Source organism: Anas platyrhynchos, chromosome 16, assembly GCF_047663525.1.
Source record: "Anas platyrhynchos isolate ZD024472 breed Pekin duck chromosome 16, IASCAAS_PekinDuck_T2T, whole genome shotgun sequence".
In the NCBI taxonomy this organism is placed as follows: Eukaryota; Metazoa; Chordata; class Aves; order Anseriformes; family Anatidae; genus Anas; species Anas platyrhynchos.
In genome coordinates, this window is record NC_092602.1 from 12,917,485 (window position 1) to 12,933,186 (window position 15,702).

Consider the following 15,702-nt stretch of genomic DNA (forward strand, 5'->3'; position numbering starts at 1 on the left):
TTGAGCAATTCAGGGATGGTTTTTGTTGCCTTTAAAAAAAGAAACATCTTCACAAAACTTTCCAGAAGCAATGCGTTTTTATTCTGCACATGGCCACATTCAACATCACAGACACAGAGTGCACTTAGGCAAAGCAAAGGCAAGAATTCACATAAAGAAAAAAAAATAAATCTGGGTTTTTGTCCAGTCTCCAATTAACTTTGCTGGCAATTTGCAGCAAGGACTTCATAAAAGTCCTGAGGCACCTTTTACAGGCAAGATGGAAAGTGGTTTTATTTTCATCTCACAGGAAATTTCCTTTTCTTTCTATGCAGCAAAAGCAAACATGTCAATAAATAAGGAATGAATCTCTGAAAACTTTCTTTGACTCAAAGGCAACCTGAAATTATACAGCCTAATTCCCTTCAAGCACTCCCATCCTGCCCGGTGTGTGCGTCATTCCCCGAGGCAAACGCGGCGGCTCTGAAGGACAGTCCATTAACCAGCACGAAAGCCCCCCTCTCTCTCCCTTTGACATATTGGGTTAGATTGCACGTTTGCTCAGTGTCCTCAACGTCAAGTCCCTTAATTTGACTCTGAACGCTGGCACAAGCAGCAATATCCTCTGCAAACATCGCTTTGCCTGCACGTCTGAAGCCTGATGGTACAAAAAGAAACCCTGGTGGTTCGGACAGCAAATTTTCTGCAGAAAATGAGCTGCTGGCTTTGCTCCTTCCCTGCCCTTGTCTGCTTCTGGCCCTGGGGCTCAGCATTCATGTTGGGATGGGTATTAATGGGAAGCAACAGCTCTCAGCCCTGCATGTCCTGCAGCCACTACCTGGCTCCCACCTGCCCAGCGATTCAGCACGCAGCGAGAGGGGTTTGGGAATTTCAGTGAATCCCTTCAGCTCTCAAGGGGGTTTTGTTACCGAGAGAAGAGTCAGATGTCATTTCCTTTGCAAGAAAAGCAAGTGTCATAAAAAGACACTCGAGCTGTTCTAGTTGCCTACAGCAGCCACAAATGTATTGGGTATGTCAGGTCGTGACAAGCATCAGGAGAAGCACTGATTTTGTCTTTCAGTCTGTTCAGCTTCCCAGAACCTGGGAGTCATTTGGAGAAAGCTTTCAACAGTATAAACCAGCACATAAACAACAGTGACATTCCTGTGGAAAAAAAAAAAAAAAAATAGCTGCTCTGGATTCAGACAGAGCTCAGGATTTCAGGGCACTTTGTGGAAGGGCTGTTACCACCGCCTGCATGCCCCCTTTGTCTGGTGTTACAGACATCACACTTCGGAACTCAACAACACGTAGAGCAGCTAAGAAAAGGCACAGGCATGGGTTCAGGTCCTAGCAGGCAGTGTGGATGCAGCAAGGATGTTTCAGCTGCAGTACAGCAAGGGCTGCCCAAGACATTTGGGACAGAAAGAAACCATCCTGCCTTGGCAGAGCGTCCTTGGGGCACTCAGGGGAGAAGCTCAGGCTGCAGGAGGGATGGCAGGGAGGGAGGATGCGGAGGTTTTGGGCCCCCTGCTCTACTCAGGGTAGGTTCACAGCCCGTCACATGAACACGTTTACCACTAAGACACTGTCTGCCTTTCCCTGATCAAGTACACATTTAATTACCCGGAGCAGAGACTGGCAGGCACAGTGCTCTGCCCATGGGATGGACCCTGTCATGGTGGTGGGGTGTGGTGGGGCTGGCCCTACAACAGTGTGGCACAGAGGCTGTGAGAAAGGTTGGGGTTTTGCTCTAGGGAAAGACAAAAACATCTGGAATACAGTTTTGCCTGGATGAGAGCTTTTCAGCCACTTTGTTTCCAGCTCTTCCTTCCCAAGAGAAGGCAAACTCCACTTCTTCTGCTCGAAAGCTGGAGGAATGGTCTGCAGCCACCAAACATCTCCATTCAAGCACTGTTTTCCACTTCTCTTCCATCAACAGCTACTTCACAGGCTTTGCTCTTCCCACATCCCTCGTTTTTTTATCTCCCATCTGTTAACACCTCTTTTATTATCCCGTGCACTTCTCAAGTCAATGACTGCCATCCACATTCCCTTCCACTGTACATCTGCTGTCGTTTGCAGTTTGGACATATTTTCAGATGCCTGTTTGAAGGCTGCCTTAAAACCTTAATCACAACTGTTTCTCCCAGTCTGAGATAATTGGGTGTTAGAGGCTGCTTCTCTTACTTATTTTTAGCAAAAGGCGAGACACTTTTACAGGTGTTTCAGCACACTGGAGGAGGGGAGGGGAAAGAAGTCAATTATATGATCTCAAACTCTCCATATGGCTTCCCCAGCTCCCTTCCCTCCTGTGCAGAAATTGCCCGTGTGTTGAGGCGAGAGGACATGCCCTGGCAGCATAAAGGTCAGGTTTTACCTGTCCCCAAGGTCCTTGTTTTCAGCAATAGCCAGCTCTCCAGCATTTCCAGAGGGCATCAGCAAAGGCAGAACAGAAAATGCTCCAATCTAACTGATTTTTAAAAGAATGTAACAATTATTCAGTAACCTTATGTAAATTAGGGTTTCCTTGGGTACACTTAGCTAATTATGTGTGATTTTAAAGTGGAAACATGACAAATTGTTCTGCAGCCAGCATCCTGCCCAGTTGGCAATTCCTCCTGATAAGGTTTTAAATATCGAAGAACCAATCAACATACTTTTGTGCATACAGAAAGAAAGGGAAAATCCCATTGAGATCATGGAGACTTGCTTTCTAGCAAACCTTTAAACACCAGCACAGTGGTGGTTGCAGCCAAGCTCTGTGCAAACACGTACTTGCAGGCTGGTCCTGACCCATCTGCTCCTGGCTGCACAGGCAGGGCCAAGGGCATCAGGTGCCGATCTGCAAACAGACGTCATGGAGATATGGACTGGAGGCCATAGAACAGTGTCTTTATCCCAACCCATGAGTTTTTCTTGCTTTTACTCTTCTGTCTTGCTGGTGGGGTGGGTGAGTGAGCGAGTGGCTGGTGAGGCTTCACTGCTGGCTGGGGTCAACCCATGATGGTCCTTTGCAGCTGAGGCCATGGGGCAGGAGGCCCTATTTCCTACGTGCCTCTTTGCAAACAGGAGTTGGGGAAAGAGGCTACTTTGCTGTAAGTTACTTAAGGAATCTATTGGGGTTGAACCTCAGAACCCAAGTCAGATTTCCCGCGTCTGCCCTGGTTCTGTAGCAACAAGATCATCACTCAGAGAACCTGGGTCTAGTGGGCTGCTGCTGAGAAGCTGAAACGCCAGCAAAGGCAACAGAACGGCACCCACTGGCTGTAAGCTGAGCCCAGAAGTGCTGGCTTCTGAAATAACACACATACTCATTAAAAACAACAACAACAAAAACTATATTGACAGTAAGAGTTTAATGAATGCCAGTAAACCTGTCATTAGCAGTGTAAATTATTATGATTTTTTATAATAACCTTAAAAAAAATCTACATTTAGCGGAGGAAAGACTGTAATTGTTTAAAGGAACCTTTGTTCCTCTGCGCTGTGTACAAAATAATGCAGAAATATGAAAAAGACGTAGGAAAAATAACTGTAATGAAAATTTCTCTGCATATAACACTGCTCCTGCAGTAGCGGAGGAAAGGGGGTGGAAGATGGATCAGAGCTGTATGGGAGATAAAGCACGCTGCCAGTTTTCCTCATAACGCAAATATTCCCAGGGTGCCTGCAGTGATTCGTGGCAAGGGGACATCTGGGGGATGCGAGGGCTCAGGCTGCACCGACTGCTCCCTCTGTGCAGTCTTTGCCATACAACAAGGTGTGCTGCCCCACGGGAAGCCCTGGCTTGCCAAAGATTTCAGGACTGGGATCCCATGCTGGAAACCTGCTCTCTGTTCATTAGTGCACAGGAATTCAGCAGCAGCTATAGAAATATTTGTCTACGATAGTCAAAGAAGTGGGTAGATATCTCCATTAAGTCACCCATCTGTAATTTCTCATGGAAAATTGTGTGTGTTGCTTCAGTTCTACTGGGACACACCGAAATAAAACACGAGGGTCAACAACACAGTTATTAATATTGCACACATGTGCAGATGAGGGCAGCTGCAGTTTGTCACTCACCGAAAGCTGCCGGGAGTGTGGCAGCACCGGGCCCTGGACACAGGCAGGCTGTAGTGCTGCTCCGAACGCTGGCACCTGGTGAGAGCTTTCTGTCCAGGGGGAGAGGGAAAAACAAAGCTTTGCTTTGGACCTGATAAATGGATCTCCCTGGAGTATTCTGGGAAGATCTGCAAGGGAAAAAAAAGACAGAATCCTGCACGTACATGAATTATGTATCAGGAGCTTTTGCAGGGCTGGGGCTTTGTTGTGAAACAATAATTTTCAGAATAAGAAGTAGGCAGTATATTTTTGAAGGTTGTAACAATGGTGTAATGTGTTATGGAGATGGTCATAAATGCCTGTATTTCCCTGTTTATTTCTTGCATCTGTGCAAGTTTATATAGGCTTCTCCCCGACAAGTGCTTTTGTCTCCTTGGACTCCTCGTTTTTCCCAGTTCCTGCTCATTCCCAACCCCTTCCTCATCCCTGCATTCCCATCCCTGTTCCCCAGCTGTCCTGTTAAATATTCTTCTCTCCTCTCAGTCTCTTTCTCAGTCTGCTCCGATGCCCTGAGGCATTTTCGTAAGTGCAGGATTTTGCCGCCAGGAAGGTGATGGGACTGCTCCAGTGCTAGTGCTCTCTGGTCAGCAAAAGCAAAACACAGGATACAAGAAGATAGCTGGGTCACTCAAATTCATGGCCCAACACCTGTCTCAAGCACAGTGCTATTTCCCGGTATTACTCACCAGGTCTTAGGCCTAGTACTTCCCAAGCCTGGTTTTCTGGAAGCTAACCGAGCTCCTCACAACTCAGGGGCCTGCAAGACCATCATTACACACACTGACTTGCTGGTGCACTGCAGTTTGGAGGAGGAGCAGAAATTCAGGGATTCTGTACCAATAACAACTAAACACAGCGCCAGATTTCTGATATCTCCACCAGCACCCACCGGTTTCCTACCAAGGAGGTGGAGCTCCCACCACACAACCCATCTGCTGCTGTTTCCGCTCTGCCTCCCCAGAGAAAGCACTGGAAAAGCTATTGTGGTGCATGGTAATAGCCAATGAGTAGCTCAAAGTGGAGAGAAAATCGTATGTTAAAAAACCCAGCACACTGATCATCAAATTCATTGCTGGTTTAAGAGAGCGCAGTTTGAATCGAATGAATGAATTGTAACAGCTGTAAAACTTCTGGCAGACGGAGCAGGGAAAAAAAAAAAAAAAAAAAAAAAAGCCAGCCCTGGATGCTGGGAACGATCTTCACCTCTTTTGAGGGAGGTATTTCTACAGTGAATATATTTAAGTGATGAAAAAAAATCTTGTGCGAAGATGATCTTGCTTCTTCCTCAATGTTTCTTTGAAATAATTATTTCAAATGCAGCAGCTCTCGAGAAGATCAATGGCTAGCATTATAAAAAATATCCCAGCACAGACAGATTGCTGCTGAAGAAAGAATTATTACCAAGGTTCAGCTTTACATTTTTTTGGTATTAAAAAGAGACTATTTACAGCCCAGAAAACTACATGTTTCAGGATCCGAGATGTCATTTTTAGCTATGCATTAATCTTTTAGGTTCACGTCAACCACCATCATCTGTTAAGTCAATAGTTATCTTTCCTGCCTACCTCTGAGATGTCCTGGATGAATCCATCAGTCAAGGAAGACTTCAGTTCCCTTGCTGCTGGAAAGAAGAAAAAGCACATGTAGTAGGAGAAACCAGACAAGAAAACTTTCTTCATAATCCATCACTGAGCTTGTTTTCGTAAGCACAGGTACAAAGCACACCTTACCTCTGTGAAAATATTTAAGACGTAAATCAAAGAAAATTGCTATACCACATTATGTGCATTTGCTATTAGGTTCTAAGACACAAGAATTTAACCTATTTATAATTAACTCCAAAGCCAATTTTAATGCTGTCATCCAGCCATAAAGGGAAAAAAGTTCTAGGCTCTATCAAAGGGGGAAAAATATGCAGTTAAAAAAGTTAGAGGAGCCCTGTACAGCATCTCTGGCACTAGGAAACTTCCTCCCATCCCCACAAAATGCAAATGAATTTCTCTCCAAACATCTGAGCGTGCAGAGCAGCAGAGCACCACGCTCGCAGAACAGGGGTGTGGATGTCTTGCTGTAGGATTACTGTCTGCGCTACCATGCAGACACAACAACGCAGCACCTTTAAGCCAAGGTTATGTGCCACTGAGTAAAGCAAGTGAGCACAATGGTTTTGATTTTTCTGATGTAGAAGTGAGCCCAGAAAAACTGATGTGATCTACATGAGATCCCATAAGGAGATGGTTGGAGAGCTGGGATCTGAGCACGCTCCTAGCCCAGTGCCCATAGCCCAGTTCTGCCTTACTTTTAGACAGATAAATTTCCAGCTTCATTTTTGTTTCTTTCAGATGTCCACTTGGCATGTCAGTGTACTGCTATAATGCTCCAACCTCCCATTTTGTTAACAAATAATCTGAAAGGATGGTGAGAGCTGACAAGCACAATTCATGAATAGTTGTTAATTATCAAAACCTTCTGATAATATTTATGCCAATAAATTAACAGGTAGGAAGCTCAGCACAATTAGCAGAGGAGCCCAAGGCCTGATGTTGTGCACTTGGCTCGACTTTAATTAGTCAAATGGCAACACGTTTGTACAAATTCTGACAACTAAAGGCAGCAGCTAATAACATTTACAACGCTAGACTAAATTGTGCAGACAAAAATTGTAATAAATATAATAAATTGAAGCTGAGGCCATAAGGCAACCTCTTAAACACACTTTCCACAGATACCTTTGACCAACGGTACTTAGAAGCAGTTGAGTGGCGTTTTCTTAATTTTGTAGTCAGCCAACACAGGCGGGACAGAACACCTCTGTGTCCCTTTTTCATGTCCCTGCTTACAATTCGTGCACCCCTGTAACTGCCCAACATAATACAAGCCTTCCAAGTGGGAGCAGCGCTCCTACAATGACATGTTGATGTGCACACATATAATGGTCCTCTTTATCAATGTGGTTGCAGGACGTATGTTGAAGGACACACAGCATGACCCATGGCAGGACCAGGAGCGATGGCAGTCGCTCACAGGAATCTCCAACTCACGCATGAGTTGCTGCCCTGACCCTGGCCTCAAGGCTGAGTGCTCAGGTGTGCCTTGAGCATGAACGTCATCATCTGGGGCTGCATCCCTAGTAAATCTTCTGTAGTTTTGCTATGAACATGGGCTGACGAAGAGAATGGGAGACTCTGAAATTTAGAGCTTCTCTTTCTCGCCATATTTTTACTGCTGATGAAACTCTGCTAGTTTTTTGAGCAATACATTTAAAAATATTAAATAAAAATGGCAAATTCCTCTGGTTTCCACAGGGCAGCAGAGAGGTTTTCCCTTCAATTTGGCCAGAGTGAACATTTTGGCAGAACTCAGCACTACTCGGAGGGAATGAGATGATTATTTTCTGTGCCAGCAGCAGCCCGGCTCCCTGCTTCCCACTCAGTGCAGCATGCCACTAGCTTCAGACACACAACTAACAAAGAGCATCTTCCAGCGAGGAATTAGTCTGTTATGACTTCTGTTGATTGGGGGAATGGAAAGGGTAGACTGGCACTATGTGACAAATTAGCCACTTTAATATATTCCCTCTCTCTCTTCAGTTTTCATGGGTACTTCTAAATACTGCATCCTACCGCATTCCAGAAGGCGCATCCTCCAGACAGTCCAATTAAAGAAAAGTTAGATTTAGTGATTCAGTGCTTCACTACAGGCAGTGTTTACAGCATTTTTCCTTGTTGTTTTGTGACATAAAGAGTTGGCAGAATAAAAAACATTTCATCTAATTTGTTGTTCATTGGTTTGACTTCCTCTCCATTTGCAGGCTGCTGATTTTTGTGAAAGAAACATCTTTACATCACAATGAGTGTTCCATTGTCTTCAAAAGGACAGGTTTTCAGATAGCTGTGGCTGCAGTCACACGTGTGGAACAGACTCTTATGAGATTTTTAAGATTTAACTCTCACCTCTCCCTGCCCTCTTAAAATCATTAAACTTTCCTGATCCTTTCAGTTATCAGCACAGATTTCTCAAAATGGTCCTGCAAGATATTTTATCCATTAGTCATGTAAGCTTCATGCCTGTGCGAACTAGCCAAAGTGTCCAAGTAACGCAGCCAGTGAGCCACCATGCGATGCATCAGTGCACCAAGTCCTTTTGTCCCCAGCCCCCCAACACTGACAAACCCACAAACATGACTCAAATTACAGCCGCAAATAGCCCCCTAGCTCCATGACGCCACGTAATTTGACACGCTGACTGATCACCTGGAATACTTTTTGTAGAGTTCAGCCATGCACTGAGCACTAAAACACTGCTAAAAAGGTGGAGAAAAGCAAGTGTGATCAACATGTCATTTTTATACACTGATGGATCATTCGCAGTCCAGGCCTGTGTGGTCTGAACAACAGGAGGATTTGTGAGGCTTTTTGCAGGCAGTCCATTCTGCGAAGATCATGCATTTTCAGGGAAGTTCTCCAAAGCCTCCCCACTGCTAATTTCTGTCTAGGCAATAGAAGTGGTATTGAAAGATTTTTCTAACAGAATGAATGAGATTTCAGTTGAACTCAAACTATTTGATATGGATAAAAAAAAGCGCATAAGAACAGGTAATGGAAAGCTGTTTCTTAACGTAACACTTCATTTATAGAAGACTGTTGAGAAGCTGCTTTTGTACTACTGACAATGCCATAATGAAATCAGTGACTTTGGTGACTTGAAAGAAATTGCAGCTAGAACCTACTTTGCTGGAACATTTATTAAGTTGTAAAACTCATTACTAGTGAAGGGCTAAAAGTCATAAAAATTTAGTCTTGAAAGTTCCAATGTTAAGATGGTGAAGACCTTGAAACAAAAGGGTTTGAATGGGCTGTGAAGTTCAGGGCTGGAACAGATTTGGGGTATTCATTATTAGAAACACAAAACTTAAGTGTGAATTAGGGTCATCAACCTGTTTGGCCTGCTGATTGTATCACATTTGCCTACTTCCTTCCTAAGAAATGTCATTGCTTTTGGCACAAGACAGATGCTTTCAAGAAGCCCAGGATAAAGCTGAACCAAATGAGTCCCTAGCCAAATGGAAAACAGGTGCAACAAGGAATACAAGTGTTTATAAGCACGTGGGGACTAGCCACTTTCATCCAGGTCTGCAAAAAGCAGAGATCTACACACAAACAGAGCAATAAATTTGACAGACTGCATGGTGATTCTTGGGCAGCAGCCTTTTAAGAAGCCAAGAACGTATTTCCCCAAGACAAAAGGAAAAAAAAGGAAAAAGTTCAGTAGTGGATCTTGAACTGTAGTCAAAACTGGGCATCATACTTGGCTCAATTTTACCTGTGGTCTGTTTTCCTAAATGATGCCAGCTGGGATCTAAGCTCTGTTTGGCTGAACCTCGACAAACTTCCACATGCAATCTGTAACACACATTTGAATCTATTATTACCATTTTCAAATTTGTGCACAGTTTACACTTATATAATCTACTCCCTCTTTCCACGCAGTCAGACCACTGATAGAAGGAGATTTCCCACCACAGAACCATTATTTTGGCATGAAGAGTAGTGAAGCATAGCATTTGCTGTATCTGCAAAAAAAAAAAAGCACAAAGGCAGAAAATATTTCTTTGAATACTTGAATATTTTGTGTTTGCTTGTGGCTTGAACAAGACCACCACATTTGCACTCTTCTGCATTGTCAAAAGAAAACACTAAGAAGTTAGTAAAATAACTAATAACCTAACTTTCAGTGACATTTTGGCGTTTGTCTGACAGCACAGACCTGAGCACGTTGTATGCAGCAAGCCTCTTAAAAGTGAGCATTTGAGGAGTCTAAGTACTCTCCTGCTGCATCCGATCAGCCAGTCCACAGAGCAGAGGTCTCTCACCCGTGCACATCCATAATAGCTCTTTCTGTTTCTGTCTCCATGTGAGATGTCACACACTTATTCAAAGAGCAAACTCTCTATTGCTTCAAATTGAGAAACAGACGATTAAACCAAACCCTTACTTACAAAATGACATTCAACCCACTTGTCCTCTACAAAAGAGGAGCCTATGTGACTTAGATGCTATGGGAAACATATTCTTAGCTTCCTTAAATCATAACTTCTGCAGTGGGCTTGAAGGATTGTCAAAAAGGAGGAAGAAAGTTCGGTGATTTTGAATGCCAGTAGCTCAATCATTGCTGTAAAGCAAGCAGCTGATTGCACGCTGCCTGCTGCCCTAAGCTCCATGTAAAGTAGTCATTATCCAAGGAAGAAAACACAGAATTGCGTCTGCCTGTAAAGATTTGAGACTTGTTTTTTTGAAAAAGTTGCGTTGGACTTAATATCCAGCAAATTTTCACTGCCATAGTATGAGAAGAACAGGTTTTCAACATCTCTTATTCTACCTGTGCTCAAAAAACTATCATGGTGCCATCAAAATCATCAGGTTGTCAGAACTGACTGAATGTCTCTTTGCCAGTTAAAACACAATGGACAAATGCCATCTGATTTGCTAGCATAGCTCACTCATTTTTACACTATTCTCTTAAATTCAACATATAATATCACTCCTTGTCCACTTTGGCTCCTTATCTATAATGCCTTAAAATAGAAATAGCTTTAGGATGGGATGAAAGATGTGTTTAATTTTTGCCAAGTGTGATATCACTAAAGTCATTAGCCAATATTGGTTCCAACAGGAGATTACGAGCAGCAGGAATTTAACGTGCTCCTTTTGCAGGATTAATAGATATGTGTCTCATGTTGCTTTTGTGCATGATGACAGCTTGAGGCTGTCAATTTTGACCATTTCCTGATTAAAAAACAACAGATAAGCTTACATGCATTCAAGAAGCATGAACAGAAGATGCAACCAAAGACAAACAGTTATGTGATGCATAAAGGCTTAAAGCACAGGAAGTTTTTGGCAGGGGGACGTGGGGGTTTGGGGAGTGTTTTAATTGGATCATGTTCTAAGAAGCTGCCTATGTTCAGCTATTAGATCTCCCAGATTACATAGCATATTATTATTTTATTAAAATGTATCTTTTATGAGGGGAAGAAGTTCAATGAAGGCTACTTTATTATGCTGGCTTCTTTCTCAGTCTTTGAGACAATTTCAAATTGTGGCAAGACAGCGAGCATTCACTGCTAGAGTTAATACACCTTGGTAAAGCTATTACAGAGACACACAGGACAGCTTCACTTAGAATATGCAGACTGGAGGGCAAGAGTCATTTTGATCCCGATAAAGATAGCCAGCCTTTGATGTTAGCAGACACAGAATCACAGAGTAGCTGAGGCTGGGAGAGACGTCTGGAGATGGTCTCACCACAGCCCTCGGCTCAGAGCAGGGTGAGCTGCAGCCGGGTGCTCAAGCCCACGTGAGCTTGGGTTTTGACCATCTCCATGGATGGAGACTCCACAGCTCCGGCCAATGACAAGAGCCAGGGAGTTAGACTTGAGCAGAGCCAAGGCACAGCAAGAGCTGACTGCTCCCTGCAGGAGGGCAGCCAGGAGCTGAGCGTGGCACTGCAGCTGGCAGGGCTCGGCCTCAGCCCAGGCACGGCTGCTGGGACCGACCCAGAGATTGCCATGTGGGTTTGTGGTGACAAGGCCGGGCTGAGGACAAGCAAGGACGGCAGCCTGCGGGCTGGCATTCAGGCCAGCGGGTAGAGGTTGCACAGGCAGACCTCTGACAGGCCTGGAGAGGGACATACCTACAGCTTCTTGGGGATTGAAGGCCCAGGGCTGAGCTGAAACAGAGCCTTGGGTTGAGGGTGTGGGTGAACAGCCCAGGGGAGGCCGGTCAGGGCCCTTGAGGTCTATTAATGCCTTCAGGGCCCTGACAGAGACAAGGCAGAAGAGCTGGAAATATCTTCCCACTGATAAATTGCAGCACAACTCACAGGGATAGCGTGAACCCAAACAGATAAGGGACCTGCACAAAAGAATAATGATCATCTATTCTCTCTTTGCAATGGCAATTCTGAGAAAACCATTAACTTACAAACTCAAAGGCTTTCACTACTCGTGATTCAACCGAGTAAACCGGTGGCTTCTTATTATGCAAATACATGAAATGTTTTGTTCTGGGAATATAAAACAAAATAATAGATTGGGGCATCTAAAGAACCTTTAGTTCTCTCTCTGTCTTTATACCATCAGACTTACATGCAACGTATCTTTCCTACCATAAAAATCCAAAGGAATAAGAGGTATCCCTCGAGTGATTTTGCACCTCTGCAGTAGTTACCTTTTCACTCTGTGTTGAATATTCACTGGAAAAGGCTTCTTTGAGGACAGATTGCTATAGCTTTCTCTTCCAACACAGCCAGCTTGCTGAATGTGGGCTGTAATGCCATTGTGACACAGGCTTCCCATGTCATCTTTTTTTTTAAATGCAACATCTTGATTTTGATAGAAGTCTTTTAATCATTGCAGCTGGTGTTTTGCAATTTTCACTGTGCACAGGGTAGGGCACTTCAAGGCATGTGGACAACACTTTTGATTGTTTCAATAACTTAATGCTGAAACATTTTCACGCTTACTTGACTCGAGGTGGAAAAACACTCATCTTTTCACCAATCATCCTTGGAAAATAAATTAAATTATTAGAACTTCAGAAGGGAGAAGTAGAGACTACAAATTACTTTTTTCCTTTTTTATGAAGCTAAACTCTCTGACCTGATTCTTGATCAGAGTTAAGGTTTTCTTTAAGATTTGGCATTTCTGTAGGAAAAAAAAAAAAAGCTGTTATACAACTGAAAGTAATAACTTCACAGACAGTCCTATAATCACGAAGGCCACTGTGTCCTAATAAATAAAGCCACAGATATACATTTTTGGATTGCATTTTAACAAAAAGCCCCCAAACCCACTTTTTAACAGAGGAAATATGAGCATACAGGACTTCGCTCTAGGAGAACACATCCTTAGAATGTATTTTACAAAAAACGGGACAAGAAAAAGCATGGATTCTCAAACTGTGATGGTTTCACTGAAGAAATGTATCACATCTGCTGCGCATTCTGTGTTGTGTGGGGGAAATCATAATCTGCCCTTCTCCAGTCCTACATACTGGGGTTTCCCTTACCTTACCAAGCATTTATAACACTGTCAACTACCACCAAGAACTCATTATACTTTCTCTTTAGAGACTGACAGTTTAGTGCTCAGTCTTAAAAATAAGTCTGTCACCATCCATCTACATGTGTGGAAATTTTGTCTGTATCAGAAAAACAAAACAAAACAAACAAAAAAAACAACAAACAACCACCACCAAGTCGTATTATGTCGCTCGAGGACAGCATGGCAGTAATCCAGAAATGGCAGATTTTCACCATCACTTTTAAATGGTCTGGCAGAGCTTTTTGTAACGTTTATCATGATACATGTTCAGGATTAGTTGTTGCCAAGAGATTATCATCTTCACTCAAATTAAAGGTGTTAAATTAATACCACAGAAGTTTCAAGTTCACAGGAAAGTAAAAGTGGATTTGTTATGAACAATCAGGGATTTGCTTTGAGATTACACAAAATCCATTAGGGCATTTCCCCACCTTCATTCACATCCAGTGTAATCCAGAGCAGGAAAAATTAAGGCAAGATCAAAGACATGCTTTGCATTAGGAATTATCAGGAATCCTTTTATGATACAAACAGAATAACAAAAGCAATACCACACCAGCTGTCCACCAGACAGATAGAAACCTAACTAGCAGGCAGGCAGGTATTAGTTTCCAACTAACTGCTCCAATAAAGCATTTCCCTTCATATGTAATGCTTAATACAACCACACTTTCAGTGCTGAGAGCATATGTCTAAAACCAAAACAAAATATTCACAACATGCTCACAGTTAAATCACAACAGAAAAAAAATCAAACACTGAGGTTTCAACTTCTAAGAACTGCACTTCGGAGAATTTCAAATGCATCTTCATAAAGTTACAGCCAAATTAATTTAGGGAATGAAATTAAGAACGCTGGATCAGTGCAATGATGTATTTAATGCTTTCAGAAAATGAGGCAAAATTAAAATTAGAAAGAAGTGGGTGCTTTACTAACCTCAACCCACATGTCTTTTACTTCACTTCGTGTCATTAGTTGCTTGGTAGGAATGGGAGAAGTATATGGTAAGCTTGGTTTGTGTAAGTAGAAATATTAAGTTAAAGAGGACTTTGCAACGCAATTTCTTCACAGAAGATAACAGACATTACCTCAAATCCAGGAAAACAGGAATTCTAGTGTTATCATTTGTTGTCCCATTAAAAACTTGAGAGCGTGGTCTCAGTTGTCTGTAATGCATGAAGTTTAATAAGTGAGAAAGTGTATGTTTTGAAATAACTGGTGTCAAACAAAATGTTATGATATGAAGAGGCACAAGTGACAATTAATGTGAAATCATGACTAATGCCAAGAGACTGCAGGTGTATCTCAGTGGCTGTCAACTTCCTGGTAGAACCAAATAGTTCAACACCAAACCATTAACGCAATTTGACAGAAGCTGCCCTACAAAGTGTAACTATGGTCTCTCTAACTGTAGGGAAAAATAAGAAGGCATATACTGAGATCCTCAAACGATTGACTTTTTCATTTTTTAATTAACAGGTTACTCACCAGCTGACTGAACAGCCAATTAGGAAGCTGTTTACACATCTAACTCATTCAAATTAGAGCATCTTTAGTAATAGTTATTAGGTATCAACCCCTTAAATTACAAAGATTATACTCAGATGGGCAGCAGCAAAGCTGATGAAGTAGAAGCCATTCTTCAGACTGTCTCTACTGAGAAATGTGCTCTGAAAGAAACTGATAATAGGGATTGGAAGATAACTGCTTACAAGCACTGAAAACTTCCAATTGGCAAAAAGTGAAAATGCCATTCTGGTTGGAAAGAGGAAAAACAAAAATAGAAAGCACACAACACTACTTTCTAAATCCTGGAGGGGAAAAAAAAAAAAACAAAAAACAAACTACCCATGAGAGCATGCTAAATAATAAGGCTCAGTAAATAATACAGATTGTAGAAAAATGTAGTTTAATCTTTTATTTCCCTCCCCCCCCGGAGCTAAACACCCCATCTAACTCCACAGCACAAAAGAGAAAATTAAAAAAAAAAATTGCCCACAGTGAGGGAAAATATTTTAAGTCATTAAAGCAACAACCCTCTTAAAGAGAATAGATCTGCAAAGCAGCAGCAAAACAAGCTGCCCAGTCTATTTTATCAAGGCTTTTTAGGCTTTTTTCCTATCACTTGACAAACAACTGCCATCCCTGCTGCCAAATACTGAACTATGGTGAGACTTAACTGTGTTTAGGAGGGAAAAATAAAGTTTATGCAGTGTTAAATTTGCAGCATCTACTACAGCTGCCTATGAAATCTACTTTATGTCCTTTTTTTCCCCTCTGTCTCTACTAGTATTGTTTCATCAAAATACAGAGAAAATCTTATTTCATTTATGCTGGTTAAAATATTTTTATGCTTGTTAAAACATTGCAGGTAACTTTTAAAACAGGTAAAGAGGGAATAGCGCGGTTATATATTACTGGCTAGCTGGCTCTGTTTCATCACAACTTACATGCACCATCAAATTTCTCTGCACCAGACACAGCATTTTAAATTGTAGGACTGTATACTCTG